Source organism: Mytilus californianus, unplaced genomic scaffold, assembly GCF_021869535.1.
Source record: "Mytilus californianus isolate M0D057914Y unplaced genomic scaffold, xbMytCali1.0.p SCAF_14, whole genome shotgun sequence".
Lineage (NCBI taxonomy): Eukaryota > Metazoa > Mollusca > Bivalvia > Mytilida > Mytilidae > Mytilus > Mytilus californianus.
The window spans coordinates 29,974,085-29,999,664 of NW_026262626.1; the positions used below are offsets into that span (position 1 = coordinate 29,974,085).

Sequence of the window (25,580 nt, forward strand, 5' to 3'; positions counted from 1 at the left end):
CTAGTTATACAGCCGAAATATAAACAGCAATAACTGCCCTTTCCTTGAATTAGATAGAATGCATTTCATAACAGTGTGGACACCTGATATCTAATTGATATCGTGTCGGTCACTGGCTGTCGACAACAATGACTTTACGCAATTACAGTATGTCACGGGCCTCTCAATGGGGATATACATAATTACTGTTTTACACATGTCCATTCATATATTAAATTTTTTGCATGAAAATTTATAAGAATTTGTTTTTGAATATATTTATATACTAACAGCAAAAAGTTTCTTTTGAAAGAATGGGTATATTCAGATGTGATATCACCAAGTAATCAAGAGAAAAAAGTAAGAAAAATTCGTTTCTGGCAATAAGTGAAAAATTAAGTAGTGTGTCAGTTATAGACAAGTAGTCAATCATGCATTTTTCAGTGGATTTGAAATTACCTACTTAATTTGTAATAAAAGAATAAAGATCCCGTAACTTTTGTTATACGTGTTCAGGTATAAAAAAAAATCTAAAATAAATATCAATGTTTCCATAAAAGCTACTCCGACTCCAATCGACGTAAATTTTGCACACAAGACCGAATTCATATGCTTCTTGATATTTTCACGAGTTATCTTTTGTTAGAATTTTTAACTGTTTACGAAAATCTGATCGTTGGAGTATTCAATTGGAATTCAAATTTGTTCCGTGCAAAAAATAATGCAGCCCAGAGGACTAAAACGATTTTTTATGAAGTCCAGATTTCTAATACCAATAAAAATAATCTAAGAATGAAAGTTGATCGTAGGTTACTCTACATCAACTCGTACGAATAAATGTTTTCTTATTTTCTTTAGGGAGCCACAGAACGTTTGTGCAAGAAAAAACATAACGTTTTTTTTTCTCGATTACTTGGTGATATCACCTCTGAATATACCCATTCTGTCAAAAGAAACTTTTTGCTGTGAGTATATAAATATATTCAAAACAAATTCCTATAAACTTTCATGCAAACACTTTTATTTTTTGATGGACATGTGTAAATATAGTAATTATGTATATTCCCATTGAGAGGCCCCTGACATACTGTAATTGCGTGAAGTTTCTGTTGTCGATAACATTTAATTACCATGTGTCCTTGTCCACGCTGTTATGAAATTCATTCTATTTGAATTTCAGTTTCACACAGGAGATTCGATACTGAAATTTTGACAAAAAGGACCATTTTTCGTTCTCTATTGTTAATTTTCCTTTTTCGGACGGGGATGTTCCTTTTGCCCCATCTTACCTTATGTATATATTCCAACTAGTTCACTATGCTAGTATCTCAAGTGACGTTATAGATTTCAATGAACTTAATCAATGTATCACTGATAAATTATTAAGTCTGGAATTTCGTTACTATAAATTACTTAAAACCTTTACATAATTATTTTATCGATACAACGATTTGGTTTGGAAGTTCACCTGTAAACAAAGTAATGACAAACAGGATATCAGATCAAATCTAAACCTTTTACAGTGATGTTGATTTATAACCTGTAAATTTAGATACGATCCATGTAAACTTGTCCATCCTTTAAATAAACTTTTTCATAAAGGTTATCCATTTAACACTCTAATAAGACATTTGAACCCTTGGTAAAAGTTTTGCTCATTGTTGAAGGCCGTACGGGAACATATAGTTCATCACTTCTACACCATTTAGTCTCTGGTGGAGAGTTGTCTTATTTACAATCATACATGTACCACATTTTCTTTTCTTTTTATAATTGTGTTATCTTCTATCATTGATTTTGATAAATTAAAACATAAGGCCAACAATAAAATTTAGATTGTTTCATGTTGCCTACCTATCCACCTAAAAAGCAGCCTACTCGAAAAATCTTATGACACAAATCGGTTCAACTTTTATTTTTAAAGATTTTTTCCTGCTCTAACGTCGTTTCCTTTTCTAAAACATGTACTGATGTTGCTGGCAAAAAAATTCCTACCTACCTACCAAACTCTACAAGACATGGGTAAGCAACATCAAACAAAGAATTTTTTAAGGATGGCTTCACTAAATATGTATTGCTTTACAGTTATTCATACTTATGGTTCTTTATCCTGTCGATTCTTAGAGTATATTTTGGCATTGCACAATGTCATGTTTTCCTAAACTGTTTATGACATCTTTAAACTAAATCCATTGGATGTGTACTGGTTCATTTTTTGTCTTGAAAACATGACTTTTGTTTTTAATTGTTTATTGGTTTTGGACTAGCTTTCAGTAACTGAGAGTACTCTCAGATCGGTACTTTGTGTCTTTATTAATTTTGTTAGTTGTTTTGTGCTTTATATCGATCTGATGAGTGACGCCCTTTTCAACTGGTTTAAAGTTTGTTCTTATGTTATGCTGTTATACACCCCTGTCCCATGTTATAGAAAAGTTGGGTGCATGCAAACATGTTTAACCCCGCCACATTCAGTATGCGCCTGTCCAAATACAGGAGCCTGCAATTCAGCTATTGTTGTTTGTTGCTGTATATCATATTTGTTCTTCGTATATACAAACATTCGGACGTTGGTTTTTTTCCCGTTTGAATTGATTTATATTTTGTCATGTCAGGGTCTTGTAAAATTTCCTATGTTGTATTGTTTTTTCTCATTATTGAAGACCCCAAGGGTGACTAGGGTATATAAATATGGTCACTACAGGTCTTCTTCCGATCGGCAGTAAAACCCTTGTCAAAGAGGGGAGTCCATTTGGCTGTGCGGAATGTACAAGTACGCAGCCACGTCCGATCAGAATGGAGACGTTAATTCCGATGCCTCGTGTAGAAAGAAGGTCACGCTTTCTGTACGTTAAGAACCGTTGTAACAATTCTTTGAGGGGTCCGTAGGAGGCCTGTTGCAATACGAAATTTCTGTCCCTATCCAATATACCTTCATTTTCCAGAGCCCGGACCGCCTCCTTTACAGGACCTTCTCATTGTATTAATTGTTAATTTGTTATCATCCTGAACATGCATGAAATATTTAGCAACCAACAATCAATCATTGTTGAAGTCCGTACGGTGACCTTTAGTTGCTAATATCACATCAATTTGGTCTTTGATTGGTAGTTGTCTCATAGGCAATCATACCACAACTCCTTGCTTAGTATTTATCTTGTAAATGTCTTGTTTTATTTTCAATACACCCTCGCCTGGTTCTCTTACATGAAAACACAACTGTTTCTCTCGATTAGATAATAAGGTTTAATTTATTTCTCTTTTATCATTTTAGATTATGTTTCGAAAATAAATATTTAGTTTTTGTTTGTTTCTTTATTTCTTCTTTGATCTCCTCTCTCTCGTTTCCTATTTCTCCTTGCTCCCACCCTTCCTCTCCTTTCTCCCACCCCTCTCTCCTATCTTTCGACCCCAATAAAAGAGTGTAAATAAGACACTATTACTCTTATCTGTTAAAGTCATTTATTTCATTCTTTTTACATTTTATTTTTGTATCGTAGTTATCAGTAGTGTATAATGTATCCGATTTCATAGGGGTCATAGCCCTTTTAGCATTTGTTAGTTTACGTAGAATTAATTATATATATATATATATATATATATATATATTATTAGGTTGGTGCATAGTTGGTGCATATTTGGTGGCAATTTAGATCAGATAAACAATAGAAATTTAGGTCAAATTCTTTGTGCATAGTTGGTGCATTCTTGGTGGCAATGTGTATATAAGGGCCCTCTGTTTCAGTTTTGGGAGGAATTGAATGCGAGAAAGCAACAATATAATATGAAACGTTAAAAAGGATTTTGTTATTATAGGCAGATTTTGGAGATTCGGCAGAGCTTGGCAGATCATTGATAGATTCGGAATTACTGTTATTTTTGATATTTTGCGTGGTTTTGGACACTGTTGCGTGGATTTGTCCGCACAGTATTGGACACTGTTGCGTGGTTTTTGTCCGCACAGTATTGGACACTGTTGCGTGGTTTTTTCCGCACAGTATTGGACACTGTTTGCGTGGTTTTTGTCCGCATAATATTGGACACTATGCGTGATTTTTGTGTTCACAGTAATGGACACTGTTGCTTAATTTTGTTATACGGAATGTAATGAAATCCGTTTGTGGTAACTGGTGAAAGTGATGTACCGAGAGTGCCTGAGTGCCTAACATTTTTCTATGTGAACCTTCGAATCATATATTTTGTAAACTGTATATCATGTAGATACTCGCCTAGAATGGAATTATAATAAATAATAGATTAGTCGATTTACTAGTATATTTTCATTTAACAAGACTACGCATCACTGGATTATCTGTCGTCAAATCGTCCGTCAATTCAATGTACCCTGACCTGAAAGTTTTGATATACTCGACCGCCATGGCACCTTTCTCCTTTCTCCCAGTCTCCCTTCACCCTGTCCTCCCCTCTTCTATTGTCATTAAAACTTTATTACAGTTGTATACTTAAAGTATTTCTCGTCTCCAAAGAGAAAAACTTCTTATCATTCTTATGTCATTATTTTTCTTTTTCTTTACCGCCTTTTTCAACATCAATACTATATTTTTGTTGTTTCATGAACATATCTTAGAGACTTTGTTTTCACGTGTATAATAAGCCACAAAAGGAAACCTTTATCTAATCTATAAAGCCTTTTGGCTTTACAAAATATAATATAGACTTAAGTTGTATTTTAGTTACTGTAAGTACGTGTATGTCTGTATACTCAAACAGAAAATATACATATTAAATAAATACATTACAGCATATGTTTATAGTGAAGATTTAGTTGAATTAATTGAATGCACTGAATATCCTGTCCATCTAACAGTTAGTAAAGTGTTAAATAATTCCCACTATTCATTGTTTATGTTAGTAGCGGGAGTATCTGATTAGAGGATGCTCACTTGCTGACTGTTTTATGTTGCAAACAGAAGCCTCAACTTAAAAAATTGCAGGAAGCTATTTACTGATAAGAGATATTAATAGATCACTTACTTTGAAGGCCGCGTATTTTTTTACGAGAAATGAAGAGACACGAAGATCACTTGTCTGATGTTCTGTTAAATTAATGGAAATCCCTGGTATAAAAAGGGTGAGATCATTTGATGCATTGTTTACGTTGTTTACTTAGTACCTGTAGTATAATGTTTGCTGCCGTTGTGGGAGTTATTATATAACTATGTGTGAGGATTATCTAACAATTTAGTAATAGTTTCAGTATATAGACGGAATATCTTAATCAGCAGAAGTAGGTAAGATTTATTCCTTATTATAATATGAGTTATACATGTATAATATAATAAAAATGAAATGTATCCTATATTACAAAACAAATATTTTTTGTTACTACAAACTCAATAGCGATGTGGCATAGATGGCAATTCCCCCATTCTCAACTGTGATTTGTTGAGTTGATGGTAAAGATATGTTTTCAGTCAAAGGTTTCAAAGGCAATGTATTAAAACCTTTAGTCCTTATCAATGCCTTTCAAATTCCCATCCGTATAGTTTTCAAATATTCGCTTTTTAAATTAAGTTCCGTACGTTATCATTTATTTCGTTGGTAATAAAGGTTAGATAGAGTAAAGAGAAAGTTAGAAACCACCTTCCACTGGTAGTAAAAATATTGCTATGTGCTAATAAAACAATAAATGTTAAAATGTTGTTCAGTTATACGATTTTCCAAATAAACTATAGTCTATTTTGTGTTCATTACCGGTGATACTCTGCATACAAACCAGTGGGGTATTCATTCAGCAGTGGTAAAACAATTTATATTTCCTACATGAGCATGAAATACTAAAGGCCACCTGTAATTAACATTTCCTCGCTACTTTAATTGTAAATACCATCACGAAGATGATTTATGTAAGTATTGAACCCCTTGTTATCCTATACCATTGTTAAAACTCGTAGTTCTCTAAGTAGATTGATAAGATTTGACAGTAAATAGCTCCTGGGACTGATAACAGTGTATCTATGTGTAAGATTCTGCAATTAATGTATAAGTGGTGGAATGTCGTGCTTTCTCCAGGGAGTTATGTCTTATTTTGGAAAAGTACCAAGTTACCACACTACTTCTTTACCCTAATTCCTGAGAACATCTTAGTGAACAATGTTTAATATTTTGTTTGGTAATGTGTTTCTAATTCAGCCATTTATAAGGTTTTAAAAATATTAATCCCTTTCTCGTTCCTATCGGGTACTCTCGTATCTATGGACTAAGTTTTCAGGGAACCATTTTGCGTTAAGTCTTGTATCTATTACATTATTTTACGTACAGAAGAGTTTAAGGGCTCAAATTTATACTTTATAATACCAGCATTGTGATTCATTGTGCCTCAAACATTGTCAAACTTCTATCATGTACTGTTCAATATCGAATCGCCTCGTACTGATTTTTGTCTGTAAACTGTTTTCTTTGAACAATTTTAGCACAATATTTTCATAGAGTATTGTCAAGTATACTATTGATTTTTGGGTGGAATACGACAAATTGTATAAACTGTGCAATGTATTTTGGAAGAATTTATTACAATTATAAAATTCATTCATTATAACTTGTACACGAGTTAAATAAGTGAATCGTAGTGTACCAGCGCAGTCATAAAAGAGTCAAAACCCCAAAAATATCCTGATTTTTTAGCGAAGTTGAAGTAGATGTAACAAAACGTTGTTTCTTAAGTGCTTGCTTATAGTAATGTTGAAAACACTTTTGTTTAAATGAAGGAACATGTATATGTCAAGAAAAAAATGGCAAGTCTAAGGTATTATCTCCTCCTATATTTGATAAAAATCGTGGAATTGGCAACAAATTTGTATGTATCATCTCAAAACTTTAATAATTTCTAACAGAATTTTTTTTTTCTGAAATAGTGAGTACACTATACTACTAAAATTTCAGAAACTTTCAAGGAGCACAGTGATGCAGTTGTAAGCTGAACCAACCCACAGCATGTTCGAATCTCACAGCCGGTGGTGAAAAAAAAAATATTCCTATATTAAATGTAACTTGGACTAACTTTACTTTACTGTTAAGTTTTCGTCATTTGATCCATTTCTCATATACTATTAGCAATAGGTCAACTATATTTAGTGTAACAAGTTATAATTAGGTGTACCTTGCCTGGTAGGTTTCATTTGATCTTGACAATATTTCACCTATCACCATTCAATGTTAAGTTTTTGTTTTTCCCCAGGATACTCAGTATGTCAACTATATTTGGTGTATTGAATGATTGTAAGGTGTACATGTCTGTCTGGCAGGGTTCATATGACCTTGACCTCATTCACATGGATCATTGATAATGTAAATTGTATGTGATAGTTGTCGTAAAACCTATATCTTAAAGACTTTCAAAATAAAATCAAGCATGATCAGTAAAGCAGGCGAGACATTTCAGTGTGTGCACTGTTGATTCGTCATCCCTTAATCTTTTAAAAATATTTTAGCTGGTGGAAAACACCTTGTTCAGCAAGACACTCCAACATGTTTCTTTTGTCATGATACAATATCCGTTCAGATTGATTTCGATAAATAAAACGTTACATGATTAAAAGGTAACAGGTACGTAAATGGATGATCTCGCGGAATTTTATGAAATTTTGCACACATCTAGAGCACTTATGAGGGACTGCACATGAACATCGAAACAGATATATATATATATATATAACTTTTATAATGACTGAGATATAGCAAATAAAATATCGGAAAATAGTAGTACAAATATATAGAATACATGTAAATATCGTTAAAAAGTGCAGCAATTTTGACTTCAAGTAGAATTAACTTTTCTCGAAGTCGTGTCCTGCGAATTTTCTTTAAAAATGATATGTTATTGCTACTGATATTTCCATTTTAGTGATATTTAATTTATAGGGGGTCACCGAATTCGTTTTTTGAGTTTGAACAGTTGAATCTTCTGTATAGCGTGGAAAAAGTGCCGAAAAGGAAAAAATAATCGTGACTTCGTCGCTAAAAATGTTATTTTTCGACGTTTTTAGATATGACAAAGAGACTTGAATGAATTATTTAGCAAAAACGAATTCGGTGACCCCCCCTATAATTTTCATGTAAATAAAACGAAAATTTTTAGTGGCAATAACATATTAATTTTAAAGAAAATTCGTAGGATACGTTTTCGAGAAAAGGCGATTTAAAGTCAATTTTTTCAATATTTACGTGCATCCTATACATTTGTACTCCTTACTACAGATTGTTCAATTTGCTTTATATCCGAAAGTACAAAAGTTACTTATATAATTTTTCTATATTCATATTCAGTTCCACATGCTCAAATTGCTTGCAAAATTTCATAAAAATCCGTGAGATTGCCATTTACGTATATACCTGTTACTTAAGCGTAGTTATTGTCGAGCTTCAATTTTTAAATAGTTCTTACAAGTCAGAACTTCTTGACTCTTGTTATGTCTTTGGCTGTATTTGTTCTTTGCACCGACTTGTTTCAAATCTCACAGACTAAATATGCCTATTCGCAACAAGGAACTTAGAATCCAGTACTTAACAGCATCTTTCGTGTTGTTTGCTTTTTGCACACATCCCTTTGTACTCTCTTTTTATACTTTAATGTCAAAAAGACATAATAATGTAAGGAGTACATTAAACATATGGTCTGTATCAAAATTGTTTCATTAAGTGCAGTCTGAGAAAACAATACATAATTTTAGAGTTGGCGATAGCAACCATATTGTATTTTGATATTGTTTTTATGAACATGATTACTATCAAAGACTTAGTAACGTCAAAGCAACATATGAGGAAGAATTAAGTGACAATCTATTGGTTACTGGACTGGATTAACCTTATTATGGTTATTTGTTTGCCTGGTTGTTTGGCATTATTTCGAACTAGATTATCTATCTGTGTCCGTATTGTTAAATTGCAAATTTAGTTTTCGTTGTGTTGTTCGGTGTTATAGCGTCATGTTGTCAAAATTTCAAACTTTTCTACCGGTCGACCTTACCTTTAGGTTTTACCTACTTGTTGTCACGATTAATCGTTTATTTGTTATCATCCTGAATATGCCTGCAATATTTTCCGCTAGACGTTAATCAAGCACAATGAATGTTTTCAGAAACTCGTGATTATAAAAGGTATTAGGTGAAATAACACTTCTTCGCAATACGAAAACTTAACAAACGTAGCAAAGAGCCGGAATAAACAAAACCACAAAAAATAGAGACAATAATAACACGCAAAATAAATCAACAGGCATGAGAGAAAATATTCTTATTTAAAAAAAAACTTTCTCTTGAAATATCTATATACAGTAGTTTTGTAAATCCGTTTTCACGGCTGGTAATCTACACACGCATAACAATCGGTTCTGCAATGAAAACCGTGAGAGGATTTTCCGGTTATGCTTGAGTGGAGTAATTGTCACCGCTTCGAAAGGTATGTACATTTCTAAATCACAATTTTCTAATTCAACTGATCAAAATACTGAAAATCGGAGAAATCTATGTTTTGGTGAATACTTTAACAAAGAGACACATGTATCATTTACTGTTGTGCATGGAGTAAAACTCCTACAAAATCAATCGTCCCACGAGTAATTGCCGAAAAAAGTGACATTTAAATTTTGAGATGGTTCTATTAACAGACCCACAAGTTCAAATTTAGTTTTTTTTTCTGTCAACGGGATTGAATGTCGTTTTGGGCGGCTTGTACGCTGTCCGAAGTTGATAGACGTCTTAATAAATCTAAAAACTGCCAATTTTCATTATTTCATGCGTGAGGGGATCGGTTCTGACTGAGGACATCGTGAATGCGTGAGGGGAAGTGCAAACATTTTTTTTTAATCTTTGGCCTTGTGACTTTTCTCGACTCAATAGCTGTGATCAATGCTGATTAAAAAGCACACATTTTTCTATATACTTTAATAAATGTAAACTGATAACTGATTCAATGAAATCAAACTATTAATTGTTTGTTCAATTTCAGGAGATGCCATTATTCAAAGGGAAAAGGAAGAGAGGACTGAAATTGGCACTCTACAAAAAGCCGTTCAGATACAAGTTCCCAATATCCCCGCCCACGAAACGAACTAAAACCTCTGGGAGTACTCCAGTCTTTAAATATATGTCACAGAGGTCACCAAATATGATAATAATTATGGCTTTTATCGATGCTCATGAATGATACGTTCTGTAGATCTGCCTTTGTTGTTTTTTAATATGTCGTCATTTTGAGTGAAAAGGTTGCGTCTTATTGGTGTCGAAGTTCTTTTGATCGGCTATAGATATTTAGAAATCGAAAGACTTTTCTTAAATATATTTGGTGACCTCTGTGACATATATTTAAAGACTGGAGTACTCCCAGAGGTTTTAGTTCGTTTCGTGGGCGGGGATATAGGGAACTTGTATCTGAACGGCTTTTTGTGGAGTGCCAATTTCAGTCCTCTCTTCCTTTTCCCTTTGAATAATGGCATCTCCTGAAATTGAACAAACAATTAATAGTTTGATTTCATTGAATCAGTTATCAGTTTACATCTTTTAAAGTATATAGAAAAATTTGTGCTTTTTAATCAGCATTGATCACAGTTATTGAGTCGAGAAAAGTCACAAGGCCAAAGTTTAAAAAAATGTTTGCACTTCCCCTCACGCATTCACGGTGTCCTCAATCAGAACCGATCCCCTCACGCATGAAATAATGAAAATTGGCAGTTTTTAGATTTATTAAGACGTCTATCAACTACGGACAGCGTATACGCCGCTTAAAACGACATTCAATCCCGTTGACAGAAAAAAAAAAAAAATTGAACTTGTGGGTCTGTTAATAGAACCATCTCAAAATTTAAATGTCATTTTTTTCGGCAATTGCTCGTGGGACGATTGATTTTGTAGGAGTTTTACTCCATGCACAACAGTTAATGATGCATGTGTCTCTTCGTTAAAGTATTCACCAAAGCATAGCATTCTCCGATTTTCAATATTTTGATCAGTTGAATTAGAAAATTGCGATTTAGAAATGTACATACCTTTCGAAGCGGTGACAATTACTCCACTCAAGCATAACCGGAAAATCCTCTCACGGTTTTCATTGCAGAACCGATTGTTCTGCGTGTGTAGATTACCAGCCGTGTTTTAGTATAGGAGGTTGCTCTGGGGCAATGATTAAGTCATCTTTCCAGTATCGAAATGCTAGTGATATCCCTGGACTAACGGTTTGTATGTGGGGGTATCAGCCCAGTGATTATAACATTGAACGGGAAAAAAGTTTGACCAAATGCACATTTCTACAAATAATGCCAGGAAAGGAATATATGAAATCAGACATTTTTTACGATAAACTTAATGAAAGCAATTCTTGTTTCGAATTTTTCTACCTTTTAATTAATTCGAAAGTTTCTTGGTTTCATACTCATGTTCTTGTAATATGCACTACCAAGAACTATACAATAGATTAGCTGCAAAATAAACAATTAAACCAAATGCTTTGATGTAGTATTCTGTGTTCTTTAATTGTATGTGATATTGTTAAGATCAATCATTAAATGTTTTTTCTTAATTATCTTACGCAAGTTTACAAATTGCTTGACTATTTTCCACGTGTATGTAATTTCGCACTCCACGATTGCACTCAATTTGTACATAACGTATACTAACTACTGTGTAACTGTTTTAACGGCAATAATTGCTCCAGTTTTCCTATGTTTAAAAGTGTTTTGTCCTACTTGCCGGTAGCATATAGAGACAAGAAAAATAACATTTGTTGTCTTATCCAAAAAAAAATTGTGATTGATCGTTTTTGAAAGGACAGATCTCAATATTTATGCAATGAGCCTATAACTTATTCAAAGGCGAAGAAAGAAACACTGAAAGTTTTCTTCGATCAAAATAATGATAAAACAAGAATAATTAGATTTCTTTCTTCACTTCAGAAAACAGACTACAATAGCGCTGATCGCATATTATCAACCTTAATTACAAAAATGATGTACAGTGAAAGGTAAACCTCACGGATGTCATTCGGTATATCGAGAAAAATGATCGTGAAAGAATAACCAAGTAATAGCTTTTCTAAAAAGCTAGCCGTCTCATAGCTGATGAATGTGGAAAATGTTTTCGCTTTGTAGTTTAATTCATTCAGAATAGCCTTGCATATAAATTGTAGTGGATTACAAAAATTATAAAAGGCTAATACAATTTTTAGATTTACCATTGGGGGGGGGGGGATGTATTAACACTGGAAAGGGAGGGGTAATGTATTAACACTGGAAAGGGAGGGGTAACGTCTTTAATCATCTGCGTTTGTACCTTTTTATCGATTTTATTTTTCAAACAGATATGTTTTTCGTTAATTTTTCTTTGGTTGTTTGTTTATTTCTTTGTGTTAGAAAAATATGGCCGATTCCACCGGAATGTTTTCATTCATAATCGAAAAGTGTAGAGAGTGAAACGTGGTAAAATTAAAACATATAAGAACATAAATAATATATTTCCAAATGTTTCTCACATATTTTCAAAATGATCCTTAAAATGTAAAGATTTTAAGTTACATATGTATGGTTATTTTTTGTTGTCGTTGAAGATCTTATCTATTCATTGTAGTTGGACTGCAATGTGGAATGTCCCACGCCTCTTTTTCTATATTTGAATAATGAGCATCCTTACAATTATATTTTTCTCTTTTGAGATTATTTGGTTTTATTGGACTGCTTGAATATACTTTTTTGCATACAATTTAATACTGTATCGTTTGTTATTGTTTTACTTGTACATGTCTTCATATTTATTTACTATACCATTTAATGTTGGGTGCGAATAAGGCCCTTATCGTACTTACCAACCAAAGCTTAACAAGCTTAACATAATATTTTGTGGGAGACCGTTCGTATGTTGACATATACATGTCTTTTTTGTTTCATGATCATAGGTTATGTATGTTTATACTTGTTTTACAATTCTTGTAGAAAAAATACAATTAAGAATAATCTTAAAATGCCAACAGTATTTTCGTTTTTTTAATTATAAATTATGTATACTTTACATCTTCTTTAAAATCATTCATAGCAATTAAGCATTGTTTAAAATATGTTAGCATACATGTATAATTGCTTTTATCGTCTGAGAGTAGTTTTTTATTCTTCTTATATTCCCCCGTTGGATTTTTTTTTTTGTCTTCTGTTTTTCAACGTCTGCTATCTTGATAGGAAGAACTGGGGAAAGCTAGACAACGTCCAACCCAGCCCAAACCGTTCCCTAAAGATCTTGGGGTGTGTGTGTGTAGAGGGGGGAGAGGGACACATATTACGAGATGAGTTGAAGGGATGAGCCACTGGAATAGGTCAATATTTTAAGCTTCATGATATTTGATGAGGTCGAGAAATTTAGGTGAAGTATAAGACAAGGTTGATGATTGAATCTGAAACTAATCAGATTTCGATATTTTTTTTACAGATGCAATTAAAATCACTGTCGTAAATATGTAAATGGCTTAAGATATCTGTCAAAACTATTTATCTCCCCATGAAATAGCGTAACAATGATAGCTATATGTAGGCATACTTATTGTAAAAAAATATATGATAGCTAGGGTATGTTCTTTTGTTATTCAAAATATATGAAAAGGGTGGGGTATTGGATATCTCAGCTGCTCATCCCTACCATAAAAAGGTCGAAGTGCCCCCCTCCTGTGATAAAGATTCCCGTGTAAATTAATATTAATCGAAAATTACTGATTTGGATATCTTCAATTTTGTTGTTGCCTTTGGATTATCTTACTAAGTATAAATATTTATAACCCTGGATAAAAACAAGCGCGGTGTTTTCCTATGTTTTCATGTATAACATTTACGTAACAGTGAGCGACAGGATAGTATGTTAAATAAGCACGTGTGCGTTTACAAAGTTTCAGGAGTTTCGGCTATTTATGAACAAGTGTTACCGATATGCATGATTGGTAACCAGGCAAAATCTAATTACTAAAATAAAGAGTTCAAATCCGACACTCTACGGGATTAAACGACAGTTACTAGGTTACGCAGTGTCACAACCAATCAACGAAATTAACTATTATAGAGTTTGGTAATATCTTCCAATCAGGTAGTAAGAAAGCATTCAGCCCGTAGACTGTGCATCGTTCAACTCTTAATACCGTCTCCTCGGAGACGGTAATAATGGTGGTCAAGCATTGCGATCGGATCGTGAATGCAATTAATTGTAATTCTACTTCAAAATTTGTGAAAAATCTGCTGTATTTTCAAAAGGTGGAACAAATCAGAAAAAAGAAATATGTCTGTCAAAATGATTCAACTTCCTTAAAAATACTGTGCACTATGTTAAAGAAAAGAAAAATGCAGTACTTTTTATGAAAAAGCAAAAGGCGACACACGAACCTATGAGAATCATAAAGAAAAAAATCACGTTTTGTATATAAAATGATCACATTCCAATATATCATGATATAATTGAAACTTAATCTTTAGTATGTCAGATAGTCCAGTAAAATTTAAGTATGTAATTACTTGAAAAAGTTCATATTATTTTTGAAAAAAGTATAATTTTGTTGGTTTTAAATCAAAATTGACCGTGAAAGATCAGGCAACGCATTATTTTGATCGTGAAAGACCAGGCGTGACCACGCTTAATTTATTAATGAAATGCACATTTATATCCCGAGGGATTGAAGGCATACAAACAATACAATATAAATATATACACAATGCATAATTATAAAATATTTTAACATGATCAGAAAATTTACATCTTACTTTACCAATTGATATACTTGTAATTGGTTGAAGCGTGTAATTACTTATACACAGAGTTAATGCGTTCTTTTTGTGTGTGACCCATATTTAGACATGTTTTCATTTGAGTGCATTGCTAACTAGGCATCCAAGATAATAAGACCTCCAAGAGTGTAAATTGTCGAAAGTAAATATCTTTGTATTTATAATGTTAAATGCATCCACGGATGAGTGAAGCGAGAGAGGGTTTGGTGGTCTTCCCCTGGAAATATCTTAATGTGTAAGCTTTTGTTTTCCTAAGGGTTAGATCAAAGAAGCTATATATATCATTTAATTTTACATACAGGTATATTGAAGATGTTCTTTCCATTAACAAAACAAACTTTTCTGATTGGATCCAAGTAATAGGCATGAACTAGAGATAACAGACACCACATATACAGCTTCCTCAGCCTCATTTTTAGACATACATACCCCGAATTTGACTACACCGGTCATCTCCATACCTGAGTCTATGACAAACGAAATGATTTCAACTTTGAAATTATAAATGTTCCTCATCTTAGCAGCAATTTAACAACTGCATCCGCGTATGGATTATATATATACTTCATATATGTTATGATGGTATGATACTAAACCCCTAACGGGAAGGATTGTGCCTGATATTCATATGATGAAGACATAATCTTTCAATCAGTTTAATTGAAGTCTGGAGCTGGCATGTCAGTTAACTGCTAGTAGTCTGTTGTTATTTATGTATTATTGTCATTTTGTTTATTTTCTTTGGTTACATCTTCTGACATCAGACTCGGACTTCTCTTGAACTGAATTTTAATGTGCGTATTGTTATGCGTTTACTTTTCTACATTGGCTAGAGGTATAGGGGGAGGGTTGAGATCTCATAAACATGTTTAACCCCGCCGCATTTTTGCGCCTGTCCCAAGTCAGGAGCCTCTAGCCTTTGTTAGTCTTGTATTATTTTTAATTTTAGTTTCTTGTGTACAATTTGGAGTTTAGTATGGCGTTCATTATCACTGAACTAGTATATATATTTGTTTAGGGGCCAGCTGAAGGACGCCTCCGGGTGCGGGAATTTCTCGCTGCATTGAAGACCTGTTGGTGACCTTCTGCTGTTGTCTGTTCTATGGTCGGGTTGTTGTCTCTTTGACACATTCCCCATTTCCATTCTCAATTTTACTTTCTCAACTTCTACGATATTCAGGAGCTTGCAGTTGCTTCTCAGAATTTGTAAAACGTCATCAGTGTCTGAGCAAAACAATATTATGTGTATGGAATGATTGTAAGGTGTACATGTCCAACTGGCAGGTGTCATCTGACCTTGACCTCATTTTCATGGTTCAGTGGTTAAAGTTAAATTTTTGCGTAAGTCCTTGTTAACACAATCATTGGAATTAATAATACACAACTCAGAATGACCATATTACTTTTATTTTTACTCTAACTTTCAAATTACAGAATTATTTCTTTTATACAAAAATATACAACTCCGTTTCTCCGTTGAAGAGATATCACGTGAATAAATTACATAAACAAGAGACAATTAACGAAGTTATGAGTATAATGAACGGATCTTAAAATTACATAATAATAAGTATGGAGCACATTTATCATAACAACAAAGATGAAATGAATATAAATCGCGGTTCGCGACAACCTCTGAATATTACAACTACAACAAAAACAGTAAATTTACACACAGTATCACTTCAAAACTAATATAATTCCTCGTTCAGAGCTCCCGGGATCATATTGGTGTCTCAGGTTGATACGGGTGTAATATTGAAAAAAAACAACAACAAATAGTCCCTATATATTGAAGCCCATGAGAAAAGTTTATAAAATCTTGTGAATTTTATTGGCCAGTTGAAACCCAATATGACAGAAATGGTTCTTGTGAGCCTTGCAGAAAAAATCATTTGAAGATTTGATAGAGCAGTTAAAATCAAGTATGTCTGGAAGGGTCCTTACGATGTAAATGAGTTATCAACACAAAAGGAATATGTCTAGGTACATAATGCTCTATTTTAAAACACTAATTATATGTAGCAAACAAACATAATAACTTAAAAAAGTTTTTCATTGACTAAACATTTTTTGAATATTTGTCTTATATTAATGATCATTAATGTCTGAGATTTGTTTATTTTCGTCAGCGAATGAAACATCTGATTTTTTAGTTTATGTCATTTGCATATCGTAGCATAAGTTTTAGCCACTAAGTGTTTAACAAGAGTATTAAACAAATCCTCCTTCTTAGATAAAATCAACAGAACACATTATATTGGTATTATATTGGGTAAAGTTGCCGTCCAGAATAAACAGAAAATGAAATGTTAAATAAGGGAATAAAATGATATTGCGTTATCCTACTAGTAATTAAAACATTTACAATTAATTTGAACAATATTCATACTAAATATTACACATATGTACTTTCACGGTACTACAATCTTTCGATACCTATATTTTGGCATTGCACAAGGTCATGGTTTTTTTTTACTGTTAATGACGTCTTAACGCTAAATCCATTGGATGTTGGATGTGTACTGATTGATATTTTAGTCTTAGATACATGATTTTTTTATTAGTTGTTATTGACTTTGAACTAGCTGTGAGTAACTGCGAGTACTCTCAGATCTGTACTAAGTGTCTTTTTTGTTGTTAGGGGTGGGGGATGGGTATATACCCTGCTACGTCCTGTCTGTGTTTTTGTTTGATGTTTTTCTTTGTATCGATCTGATGAGTAAAGCCTTTTTTAACTGATTTTTATACGACCGCAAAAAAATTTTTGTGGTCGTATATTGGTATGACGTTGGCGTCGTCGTCGTCGTCTGGCGTCGTCCGGCGTCGTCCGAAGACACATTGGTTTTCGCACTCTAACTTTAGTTTAAGTGAATGGATCTCTATGAAATTTTACCACAAGGTTCAATACCACAAAAGGAAGGTTGGGATTGATTTTGGGGGTTATGGTACCAACAGTAAAGGAATTGGGGGCCAAAAAGGGGCCAAAAATAAGCATTTTTGTAACTTCCAGACATAACTTGTGTGTTAGTGTATGGATCTCTCTGACATTGTACCACAAGGTTCCATATCACAAAAGGAATGCTTGGATTGATTGTGGGGGTAATTGCCTCAAAATTTTAGGAATTAGGGGCCAAAAAAGGGGCAAAAAACAAGCATTTTTCTAGTTTCATGACAATAACTTGTGTGTAAGTGTATGGATCTTTCTGAAATTGTACTACAAGGTTCCATATCACAAAGGGAAAGCTGGAATTGAGTTTGGGGGTAATTGCCGAAACGTTTAGGAATTGGGGGCCAAAAAGGGGCCAAAAATAAGCATTTTTCTAGTTTCCAGACAATAACCTGTGTTCAAGTGTATGGATCTCTCTGAAATTGTACTGCAAGGTTCCATACCACAAAGGGAAGGCTGGGCTTGATGATGGGGGTAATTGCCTCAATATTTTAGGAATTAGGGGCCAAAAAGGGGCAAAAAACAAGCATTTTTCTAGTTTCAGGACAATAACTTGTGTGTAAGTGTATGGATCTTTCTGAAATTGTACTACAAGGTTCCATATCACAAAGGGAAAGCTGGGTTTGAGTTTGGGGGTAATTGCCCTAAACGTTTAGGAATTTGGGGTCAAAAAGGGGCCAAAAAACACATTTTTCTAGTTTCCAGACAATAACTTGTGTTCAAGTGTATGGATCTCTGAAATTGTACTGCAAGGTACCATACCACAAAGGGAAGGCTGGGATTGAGTTTGGGGGTGATGAATCATAAGGGGGTTCAAAAAATTTAGGGGGGGGATTTTTTTTTTTAAACTTTTTTTTCCTTTTTTCCTTTTGTTTTTCTTTTAAAATTTTCCATTTTAAGTTGATTATTTCTGATTTATATTTAAAAGCAAATAATAATGCTATGGTAGGAGATGCACACCAAACAGGATGTGTAAATTATTATATAATAAGTATTGTGCATTAGCAAGAAATTTTCAATTGCACAGTATTGCACAATAGCAAGAAATCTTCAATTGCACAGTATTGCGCAATAGCAAGAAATCTTCAATTGCACAGTATTGCGCAATAGCAAGAAATATCCAATAGCACAATATTGCGCAATAGCAAGAAATTGTCAATTGTACAGTATTGCGCAATAGCAAGAAATATTTAATTGCACAGTATTGTGCAAAAGAAGATACTTCGTATAAATTGCTTATTTCTTGACCAATTTCAATGGGGTTTTATTCTTGAATTCTTGGGGTTCTTTAATATGCTGAATCTAACCGTGTATTTAGTTTTTGGATTTTGGGCCCCGTTTTTAAATTGGTCCACATTGAGGTCCAAAGGGTCCAAAATTAAACTTTGTTTGATTTCATCAAAAATTGAATTATTGGGGTTCTTTGATATGCAGAATCTAACCGTGTATTTAGATTCTTAATTTTTTGTTCCGTTTTCAAATTGGTCTACATTAAGGTCCAAAGGGTCCAAAATTAAACTTAGTTTGATTTTAACAAAAATTGAATTCTTAGGGTTCTTTGATATGCTGAATCTAAACATGTATTTAGATTTTTGATTATGGGCCCAGTTTTCAAGTCGGTCCAAATCGGGGTCCAAAATTAAACTTTGTTTGATTTCAACAAAAATTGAATATATGGGGTTCTTTGATATGCTGAATCTAACCATGTATTTAGATTTTTGATTTTCGGGCCCCGTTATCAACTTTGTCCACATTGAGGTCAAAAGGGTCCAAAATTAAACTTTGTTTGATTTCATCAAAAATTGAATTCTTGGGGTTCTTTGATATGCTGAATCTAACCATGTATTTAGATTTTGGATATTGGACCATAATAGGTGAATGTCCAATTTAAAATTTTTAAGTTCTTAGACCACATTCATTCTGTGTCAGAAACCTATGCTGTGTCAAATATTTAATCACAATCCAAATGCAAAGCTGTATCAAGCTTGAATGTTGTGTCCATACTTGCCCCAACTGTTCAGGGTTCGACCTCTGCGGTCGTATCAAGCTGCGCCCTGCGGAGCATTTTATTATAGTTTGTCCTTATGTTGTGCTGTTGCACCACTATCTCAGTTTAGGGGAGGGTTGAGCGCTCACAAACATGCTTAACCCCGCCACATTCTTTATGTGCATGTCCAAATTTAGGAGTCTGTAGTTCAGTGGTTGTCGTTAGTTGGCGTATGTCATATTTGTTTTTCGTAAATTGTTTTGTTATAAATTAGGCCGTCAGTTTTCTCAATTGAATTGTTTCATATTTTTCATGTCGGGGACTTTTATAGCCGACTATACGGTATGGGTTTTTCTCATTGTTGAAGGCCGAACGGTTGCCTATTATTGCTTACATCCATTGTATTTGAACTTTTGTGGATAGTTGTCTCGTTGGCAATCATACCACATCTTCTTATTTTTATATAACATTGATAACTACTAAGAAAGAGGAATTTCTTGCACTCCAAAGTGATATGCCTGTACACTGGTAAAGGATACAAGATTGTCGACATATTTAGTGATGTCGAGTTAGAAAATCCATGTAGTATTGTTGTTTACATAAACACATTTATCTTAAGTGCTGATGTACATGATGTATGGTTTACTGTTTTCGTTTTCTGGTAGGATTAGTATATAGTATATACATATGAAAATTTGTATTATCACAAGATATGTATCTCAAGAGTTCAAGGACATTGCCGTTTTTCTAACATCATCTAACTGCTATAACATCATATAAAATATATTTGGATCAAAACAAATATATAACATCATATAACTTCAGAGCCAAGAAATGGTGTAAATCTCCAGGTTAAACAAAGTTATGTTATCATTATTGTATGTTACTTTAATACATGGTGGAGATTGATCAACATCCAAACTATTATAGTCAATCTGACTTGTACTTTAATACGTGGTGGAGATTGATCAACATCCAAACTATAGTCAATCTGACTTGTACTTTAATACGTGGTGGAGATTGATCAACATCCAAACTATAGTCAATCTGACTTGTACTTTAATACGTAGTGGAGATTGATCAACATCCAAACTATAGTCAATCTGACTTGTGCTTTAATACGTGGTGGAGATTGATCAACATCCAAATATAGTCAATCTGACTTGTACTTTAATACGTGGTGGAGATTGATCAACATCCAAACTATAGTCAATCTGACTTGTACTGTTCTATGTATAACATCTATGAGACCTATAGAAATGACGATTCTCTCACTTTGCCGGGAAATTCTCATGAATATACAGGGGAGATGGATGGCCAAGAAAAATTCAACCGCCTACATTTTTCTCACCGTTTCCCATTTCACTTTCTATGTCGATCTTTTTATACAAAGCATGAACGTTATATAAAAAGAAATACTGGGTCAAATCAATATACAAGGAATGAATGAAAAAACATTCATTACAGTTGAAAAAAGAAGGTATGATTGTACATTCTCAAAACAGTAAGGCTAACTGAAGAAGGACAACATATGTCCGTAGAAGTGAAATGTAAATTAACGAAAAAATTATCAAAATTATTTTTGTTGGATGAAAATCCTTACTGCAAAATTATTTGGAGTTGAAAGTTAAAACAATATTAAAAGTCCAAAAACAATTGAATCAAGCTTAGGAACTAAATCAATCGGAATCGCATGAACTCCAAATGAAGTTCGGCCAGATGAATGTGCAGTATCAGCTTCTCCTGTTATACATGTATCACCCTGTCATCATTATGATTCTTCAATAATATCCAGTATATAAAGCCAGAGTCGCGGTCATATGACAAAGCATTGGCAAATTGCCGATGGTCGACAAGTGGGATCTATGAGGCAGTAATCTTCTAGTAAGATAAGACACTGCTGCCAGATGGCCAGTAGTCGTTAACTTGTGGGATCTATGCAGGAGTAAACATGTCTATGTGGGATCTATGAGAGAGTGAGCATGTCGCTAGCGATAGTGGTCATGTGGGATCTTAGAGAGCGTTAACATGACACTGCATATGATGATAGTGGACATGTGGGATCTTTAAGAGCGTAAACATGTCACTAGCGATGGTGAATATGTGGGAGCTAAGAGCAGCGTAAACATGTCACTGGCGATATTGGAAATGTGGGATCTATGAGAGAGTTAGCATGTCACTAGTGATAGTGGACATGTGGAATTTTTGAGAGAGAAAGCATGTCACTAGCGATTGTGGACATGTGAGATTTTTGAAAGAGAAAAAGCATGTCACTAGTTAGATGAGATAATGTCTACGACCTATAGTTGACATGTTGTATCTATAGAAGAGTAAACATGTAACTAGTAAGACGAAAAACTGTATGCATCAGCCCGTCGTGTGTCAATTTATAATCTTATCCCGTTTATGGACCCACAGACGCGGCCACGACAAAACACTGTCAGATTGTCCGATTGTCCATAGATGACAAGTGGAAACAAAGAGAGAGTAGACATGTCACTAGTAAAATGAGACACTGTCAGGTAGCAGATATCAGACATGTGGGATCAATGAGAGAGTAAACATGACAGTAGTAGGACGAGACAAGTCAGATAGATAGTAGTATCATTTGAGATATATGAGAGAGTAAACGTGTCACTTGAGTAAATTCAGACACTGTCAGATGACCGACAGTGAATATGTGCAATCTATAAGAGAGTGCACATGTCACCAGCGATCGTGGATCTATATGGGAGATTAAATATATGTCACTCGTAAGATGAGACCAGCCAGACGATCGATGACAAAAGTGGACACATGTTTATGAGAGAGTAAATATGTTACCAGTAAGATGAAACACTGCCAGACGACATAAAATGGACATCTGGGATCTATGAGAGAGTAAACATGTTTCTCATAAGATAAGACACTGTCAGACAACCAAAAGTGGACGTGTGTCTATTAGAGAGTAAATATGTCACTAGTAAGATGAGACACTGCCAGACGTCCGATAGTTGACACAGGGGATCTTTTGAAGAGTAAACATGTTACTGGTAAGATGAGACACTGCTAGACAACCGACAGTCGACATTGGATTTATTGAAGAGTAAACATGTTACTGGTAAGATGAGACACTGTCAGACAACCACATGAGGGATCAGACGACCGATAGTTGGCATTGGAGATCTATTGACGAGTGCACATGTTACTGGTAAGAGAGACACTGCCAGACGACCGTTGTTTGACATGTGGGATCTACTGAAGATTAAAAATGTTACTGGTAAGATGAGACTGCTAGACGACCGATAGTTGACATGGAGGATCTACTGAAGAGTAAACATGTTACTGGTAAGATGAGACACTGTTTGACGACTGATCGTGGACATTTTATCTTTGGCATTGTACAAGGTCATGATTTTCCAAGACTGTTCATGACAAGTTATCACTAAATCCGTTTGATGTGTACTGTTTGATACTTTAGTCTTGGAGAACGTGATTTTTTTAACAACCATTCAGTATCTACGAGTATACCTAGATCGGTACTTGGTCTTTGTCTTTATGTTAGTTGTTTGTAGTGATTGTTGCCAATTTGATGGTTCAAGCCAATTCCAATATACTTTTTACAGTTTGCACTTTATGTTGTGCTGTTACACCATTGTCCCATGTTAGACGGAGGGTTGAGTGCTCACAAACATGTTTAAGCACGCCACAATCTGTATTTTCACGTCCCAAGTCAGAAGCCTGTAATCCAGTGGTTGCCGTTGGTTGTTGTTTGTTATATCTGTTTATTCGTTTTTTATAAACCAGGCCGTTAGTTTATTTGTTTGATCTGTGTCACATTTTATATAAATCGGGCCTTTAAAAGATGAATTTTCGGTAGAGGTATATGTCATTATAAACGGACTCACGGTGACTTAAAATTGTTTAAATCATTTAGATAGTTGCCTCATTCTTATGTATACTTAACATATAGCACATGTATCTATGAAGGATTCAACATGTCACTGGTAAGACGAGACACTGTCAGATGTCAATAATATACTTGTGGGATCTATGAGAGAGTAAGCGTGTTACTAGTTAGGACCGGACGGTTTTTTTGTGGATGGAAAATTTATTTTCACGTGTTGTTAGTACGGCTGTGCTACGCTAAAATCTATTTTCACTCTTGTAAACAATTGTTTTCTATTGCCCTGCAGTTAGTTCTATAGAAAGTTCGTTTTTATCCTGCCTGGACAAAGTTATTTTTTTTAGGTATTACCTGGCAAGAATGTTTATTTCCCTCTCCGCATAATATCAAATGGTCACCCCTTTATATAGTGAGTGTTCACGGCATTTAAAAATAAGTTATTGCCATGAACACAGTTACCATTTTTGACAAGTTCAACTATTAAATGGATGTTGTTTTAACGAAAAATAGATTGTTATCATATATATATATATACGAGTTTTAATATTGTCTTTTAAAAACTATTAATTGTTTAAAAAAAAAATTTCCTCTGCAACTTTGACATTGTCGTCTTTAGGAAATATATTGAAAATATGGACGACTGATGTAATAGGCCTAGTGGGAATTTAATCCGGATTTAAAATGTCGATGCTGGAATGCAACTTACTAATAAGAATTTTCATTTAAATAGACATATCAATGTGATCTAAGGTTATTATCACTAATTTCTTTTTACAAAAGTAGATTATTTTTGCTTGCTTTCGAATTATTTCTAACTTTGCGTATTAAGGGGAGGTAACTCAAAAATTATAATTATAAAAGAATCTTCAGGATTTTTTTTCTATTTTATGTTATAAGCTGGTACCAATTTTTAGCTCACCTCCGGCCCCATGTGAGCTTATGCCATCACTTGGCGTCCGTCGTCGTCCGTCGTCGTCCGTCGTCTGTCGTCGTCGTCTGTCGTCGCCTGTCGTCGTCTGTCGTCGTAAACTATTTCAAAAATCTTCTCCTCTGAAACTACTGGGCCAAATACCTTTAAACTTTAACTAAATATTCCTTAGGGTATCTAGTTTATAAATTGTATCCAAAGTTTTGATCCATCGTCAAACATGGCCGCCATGGCTAAAAATAGAACATAGGGGTCAAATGCAGTTTTTGGCTTATATTTCAAAAACTAAAGCTTTTAGAGCAAATCTGATATTGGGTCAAATTGTTCAATTGGTTAAGATCTATCAGCTCTGAAATTTTCAGACGAATCGAACAACCCATTGTTGGGTTGCTGCCACCGAATTGGTAGTTTTAACAAAATTTTGCAGTTTTTTGTTATTATTTTGAATATTATTATAGATATATATAAACTGTAAGCAGCAATAATGTTCAGCAAAGTAAGATCTACAAAAAAGTTAATATGACCATAATTGTCAATTGACCCCTTAAGGAGTTATTGCCCTTTAAAGACAATTTTACACAATTTGTTCATCAAGTTTGCTAACATTTAAAAATCTTCTCCTCTGAAACTACTGGGCCAATTACCTTCAAACTTTAACTAAATGTTCTTTAGGGTATCTTGTTTATAAATTGTATTCGAAGTTTGTATCCATCGACAAACATGGCCGCAATGGCTAAAAATATAACATAAGGGTCAAATGCAGTTTTTGGCTTATATCTCAAAAATTGAATCTTTTAGAGCAAATGTGACAGAGTAAAATTGTTTAATTGGTCAAGATCTATCGGCCCTGATATTATCAGACGAATCGAACAACCCATTGTTGGGTTGCTGCCACCGAATTGGTAGTTTTAACAAAATTTTGCAGTTTTTTGTTATTATTTTGAATACTATTATAGATATATATAAACTGTAGGCAGCAATAATGTTCAGCAAAGTAAGATCTACAAAAAAGTTTATATGACCAAAATTGTCAATTGACCCCTTAAGGAGTTATTGCCCTTTAAAGACAATATTACACAATTTGTTCATCAA

General features: G+C 33.9%; 2 protein-coding genes across 3 annotated transcripts in view; both read left to right on the forward strand.

Moving 5' to 3' along the window:
• LOC127724644 (uncharacterized) overlaps window positions 1-25,580 on the forward strand; it is a 336,855-nt gene that overhangs the window by 157,367 nt on the left and 153,908 nt on the right. Inside the window, exon 33 of the mRNA XM_052231669.1 lies at window positions 18,283-18,440. The gene's annotated coding sequence lies outside the window, so the exon portion shown is untranslated. The remainder of the gene's footprint in view (window positions 1-18,282; window positions 18,441-25,580) is intronic.
• LOC127724671 (uncharacterized) overlaps window positions 4,873-25,580 on the forward strand; it is a 63,081-nt gene continuing 42,373 nt past the window's right edge. The window contains exon 1 of one of the 2 annotated variants that reach the window (XM_052231709.1): window positions 4,873-5,228. The gene's annotated coding sequence lies outside the window, so the exon portion shown is untranslated. The remainder of the gene's footprint in view (window positions 5,229-25,580) is intronic. The other variant, XM_052231710.1, reaches the window with a different exon arrangement.